The sequence below is a fragment of the Arachis duranensis genome, unplaced genomic scaffold, assembly GCF_000817695.3.
Source record: "Arachis duranensis cultivar V14167 unplaced genomic scaffold, aradu.V14167.gnm2.J7QH unplaced_Scaffold_71440, whole genome shotgun sequence".
In the NCBI taxonomy this organism is placed as follows: domain Eukaryota; kingdom Viridiplantae; phylum Streptophyta; class Magnoliopsida; order Fabales; family Fabaceae; genus Arachis; species Arachis duranensis.
In genome coordinates, this window is record NW_026265055.1 from 13,001 (window position 1) to 18,798 (window position 5,798).

A 5,798-nucleotide genomic window follows, 5' to 3' on the forward strand; every position below is an offset into this window, starting at 1 on the left:
TTCTTGTTCTTTAAGATTCAGCATCTTTTACTTTCCTGCTCTTTAATTTACTGCAATTCTCCCCTCTCCCTTTACATTCCAAGCAATTTAGTTTCTGCTGATGCTAAACCACTCAACCAATACTTGATTCGCTTGACTAAATCAACCACTAAACTAAAGTTGCTCAATCCTTCAATCCCTGTGGGATCGACCTCACTCCCGTGAGTTTTATTACTTGATGCGATCCGGTGCACTTGCCGGTGAGTTTTGTGTCGAATCATTTTTCGCACATCAACACTCACAAACAATCCAAATGAAAATTGGATATTCTCATGCCAGAATGTAGTCAAAGGATTAGTTGACACAATGTGTCAAACAGTTAATAGGCTTTGAGAGAAAATCAGAAGAAAATTGCTTTTGTTGTACAGAACTTCTTCTGACTTCCCTATTTTCCTGTGGCATGCAAACAATCAGGGGGAACAAACAGCAGCACTCTTGAGAATTGAGTGCAGTTAGTTGAGACGAACTCTCAAACAGTTAGCGAGTTGATAGAGGCAAAAATTCAAACAGTTAGTGGGTTAGTCAAAATTAAAGAAAAAATGCTTGATCTAAACCTCCACTTCACTTAATCATTGTCAATCAATTTCAATCCCTGGCAACGGCGCCAAAAACTTGATGTGCGGAAAACAATCCGACACAAAACTCACCGGCAAGTGTACCGGGTCGCATCAAGTAATAAAACTCACGGGAGTGAGGTCGATCCCACAGGGATTGAAGGATTGAGCAACTTTAGTTTAGTGGCTGAATTAGTCAAGCAAATAAGTGTTGATTGTGTGAATTTGTGTTGACAGGAATTAAATTGCAGAAAATGTAAAGGGGAGTGGGTGATTTGCAGAAATTAAAGAGAACTGAAAGTAAAAGAGCTGAATCTTAAAGAACAAGAAATTAAATGACGGAAACTTAAAGTGCAAGAAATGTAAATTGCAGTAACTTAAAATGCAAGAAATATAAACTGCTTGAATGTAAAAGGGATTTGAGGATTGGGATTTCAGAATTCAAGCAAGGGAAATTAAATTGCAACAAGGGTTCACAGGAGAACCAAAAGGAAAATGGGATCTCAGGACTCCAGAGACTAGATAGCAAAGTCTAGATCTCAATTGCCTTCCCAGATCCAAACTCACAAAGCAATTAACAAGAAATTAAAGAGGAAGCAGTAAAGGAATTGGGATTCAACTCAATTATGCAGCAGAGAAATCAAAGAGATCTTAAATGGAGATTGAGACAGAAATTCCTCAATTCTTCACACTCAAGACTCAAATAAAGCTTTGTAAAAAAGAAAATAATAAAACCCAGAGGAAGAGAATTCAATTCTCCTCCCCAAGACTTAGAAATTTAAAATTCACTCAACACCCAAAAGCTCTCCGAAAACTACTCAGCAAAACTAAAAGGAAAGCTCTTGATTCCTATTTTACAATGCTTTTGGAATCACCTCATTTGGAGCTTTGTAGCTCAAGTTATTCTCATTGGACGTATACCCCTTCAGGCTGTGGGGAGCAACGTTTCAAGAATTTAAAAAAAAGAAAAAATTTGTCATTTGAAATCCTAATTTTTTTCAAGAATATTTTTTTATTTTTTTATTCAGAAGATAATGCTATTTTTTCACAAATATTGAATAAATTAATTTTAAAAATTTAACCTTTTTAAATTTTTTATTGTTGGATATTTATGATATTCTTTATTCTTCTAATTTTTGGAAAAAATTATTTTTTTGTTTCAAAATTTGAAAATAAAAAGTTTTCATCTTATTTTTTTGTTTTCCTAATATGGTTGGAGTTTATTTTATTTTTCCATTTAATTAAAAAATTTAATTTTTAAATTTAAAAATTCAAAAAATGAAAAATTTTGTCTTTTGAATTCCTAAATTTTTTCAAGAATATTTTTTTATTTCTTTATTCCTCAGATAATGGTATTTTTCCACAAATATTGAATAAATTAATTTTAAAATTTTAACCTTTTTAAATTTTTTTATTACTATATATTTTTAAAATTCTTTATTTTTCTACTTTTTGGTAAAAAAAATTATTTTTTAGTTTCAAAATTTAAAAATAAAAAGTTTTCATCTTATTTTTTTGTCTTCCTAAAATGGCTGGAGTTTATTGATGTGCGGAAAACAATCTGACACAAAACTCACCGGCAAGTGTACCGGGTCGCATCAAGTAATAAAACTCACGGGAGTGAGGTCGATCCCACAGGGATTGAAGGATTGAGTGAAAAATTATCTTTTGAATTCCTAATTTTTTTTAAGAATATTTTTTATTTTTTATTCAGTAGATAATACTATTTTTTCACAAATATTGAATAAATTAATTTTAAAATTTAACCATTTTAAATTTTTTATTATTGGATATTCATGAAATCCTTTATTTTTCTACTTTTTGGTAAAAAAAATTATTCTTTTAGTTTCAAATTTAAAAATAAAAAGTTTTCATCCTATTTTTTTGTCTTCCTAAAATGGCTGGAGTTTATTTTATTATTCCGTTTTAAATAAAGAATTTAATTTTTAAATTTAAAAATTCAAAAAAAAATTTGTCTTTTGAAATCCTAATTTTTTTAAGAATATTTTTTTCCAAATATAGAATTAATAAATTTTTAAAATATAACATTTTTAAATTTAAAAATCAAGAAAATGAAAAAATTTGTCTTTTTAAATCCTAATTTTTTTAAGAATATTTTTTTATTTTTTTATTCACCTGATAATGCTATTTTTTTCACAAATATAGAATAAATAAATTTTTAAAATATAACATTTTTAAATTTTTTTAATTATTCCATATTTATGAAATTCTTTATTTTTTACTTTTTTGTAAAAAAATTATTTTTTTTAGTTTCAAAATTTAAAAATAAAAAATTTTCAAAAGAAAAAGACTAGTAAAACTAGGCTAAGATGACTTGTCATCATTTATTTTATTATTCCTAATTATGGCTGGAGTTCATTTTATTTTTCCATTTTAAATAAAGAATTTAATTTTTAAATTTAAAAATTCAAAAAAATAAAAAATTTTGTCTTTTGAAATCCTAATTTTTTTTCAAGAATATTTTTTTATTTTTTATTCAGAAGATAATACTATTTTTTCACAAATATTGAATAAATTAATTTTAAAAATTTAACCTTTTTAAATTTTTTTTGTTGGATATTTATGAAATTCTTTATTCTTCTAATTTTTGGTAAAAAAAAATATTTTTTTAGTTTCAAAATTTAAAAATAAATAGTTTTCATCTTATTTTTTTGTCTTCCTAATATGGCTAGAGTTTATTTTATTTTTCCATTTAATTAAAAAATTTAATTTTTAAATTTAAAAATTCAAAAAATGAAAAATTTTGTCTTTTGAATTCCTAAATTTTTTCAAGAATATTTTTTTCATTTCTTTATTCCTCAGATAATGGTATTTTTTCACAAATATTGAATAAATTAATTTTAAAATTTTAACCTTTTTAAATTTTTTTATTATTGTATATTTTTGAAATTCTTTATTTTTCTACTTTTTGGTAAAAAAAATTATTTTTTAGTGTCAAAATTTAAAAATAAAAAGTTTTTATCTTTTTTTTGTCTTCCTTATATTGCTGGACTTTATTTAATTTTTCCATTTTAAATAAAAAATTTAAATTTTAAATTTAAAAATTCAAAAAAATGAAAAATTTTGTCTTTTGAATTCCTAATTTTTTTTTCAAGAATATTTTTTATTTTTTATTCAGAAGATAATGCTATTTTTTCACAAATATAGAATAAATAAATTTTTAAAATTTAACATTTTAAATTTTTTTAATTATATGATATTTATGAAATTCTTTATTTTTTATTTTTTGGTAAAAAAGTCATTTTTTTTATTAATTTTAAAAATTTTAACTTGTTAAATTTTTTTATTATTGGGTATTCTTAAAATTCATTTATGTTTTACTTTTTGGTAAAAAAATAATTTTTTTAGTTTGAAAATTTAAAAATAAAAAGTTTTCTACTTATTTTTTTGTCTTCCTAATATCGCTGGAGTTTATTTTATTTTTCCATTTTAAATAAAGAATTTAATTTTTAAATTTAAAAATTTAAAAAAATAAAAAATTTTGTCTTCTGAAATCCTAATTTTTTTCAAGAATACTTTTTTATTTTTTATTCAGAAGATAATGCTATTTTTTCACAAATATTGAATAAACTAATTTTAAAAATTTAACCTTTTTAAATATTTTATTGTTGGATATTTATGAAATTCTTTATTCTTCTAATTTTTGGTAAAAAAAATATTTTTTTAGTTTGAAAATTTAAAAATAAAAAGTTTTCATCTTATTTTTTTGTCTTCCTAATATGGCTGGTGTTTATTTTATTTTTCTATTTTAAATAAAGAATTAAATTTTTAAATTTAAAAATTCAAAAAATGAAAAATTTTGTCTTTTGAATTCCTAAATTTTTTTCAAGAATATTTTTTTTATTTCTTTATTCCTCAGATAATGGTATTTTTTCACAAATATTGAATAAATTAATTTTAAAATTTTAACCTTTTTAAATTTTTTTATTATTGTATATTTTTGAAATTCTTTATTTTTCTAGTTTTTGGTAAAAAAATTATTTTTTAGTTTCAAAATTTAAAAATAAAAAGCTCTCATCTTATTTTAGTGTCTTTCTAATATGGCTGGAGTTTATATTATTTTCCATTTTTAATTAAAATTTTATTTTTAAATTTAAAAATCAATAAAATGAAAAAATTTGTCTTTTGAATTCCTAAATTTTTTTCAAAAATATTTTTTTATTTCTTTATTCACTAGATAATGCTCTTTTTTCACAAATATAGAATAAATAAATTTTTATAATATAACATTTTTAAATTTTTTTAATTATTGTATATTTATGAAATTATGTAAAATGCCTTTGCACACCATTCTGGCGTTTAAACGCCGAGGTGGTGCACGTTCTGGGCGTTCAACGCCCATGTGTAGCATGTTTCTGGCGTTGAATGCCAGTTCCATGCTTGTTACTGGCGTTCAGCGCCAGCTTTCCTCAAGGCACATTCCTGGCGTTTAAACGCCAGAATGTTGCTTGTTTCTGGCGTTTAGTGCCAGATTCATGCTCTGTTCTGGCGTTGAACGCCAGCCAGATGCTCCTTACTGGCGTTGAACGCCAGTCTGTCCTCCCTCCAGGGTGTGATTTTTCTTCTGCTGTGTTTTGATTCTGTTTTTAATTTTTATGATTTTTTCGTGACTCCTCATGATCATGTACCTAATAAAACACAAAATAAAATAAAATAAAATAAAAATTAGATAAATAAAATTGGGTTGCCTCCCAACAAGCGCTTCTTTAATGTCAATAGCTTGACAGTGTGCTCTCATGGAGCCACAAAGGTGATCAGGTCAATGTTGTATAGTCCCAACACCAAACTTAGAGTTTGGGTATGGGGTCTTAACACCGAACTTAGTGTTTGGTTGTGGCCTCCCAACACCAAACTTAGAGTTTGACTGTGGGGGCTCTTCTTGACTCTGAACTAAGAGAAGCTCTTTGTGCTCACTCTCTTTTGTCACAGAGGAATGGCCATGTGTCTTAAGCACAAGGTAGTCCCCATTCAATTGAAGGACCAATTTACCTCTGTTGACATCTATCACAGCTCCTGCTGTAGCTAGGAAAGGTCTTCCAAGGATGATACATGCATCCTCTTCCTTCCTAGTGTCTAAGATTATAAAATCAGCAGGGATGTAAAGGCCTTCAACCTTTACTAACACGTCCTCTACTATTCCATAAGCTTGTCTCAATGACTTGTCTGCCAATTGTAATGAGAACA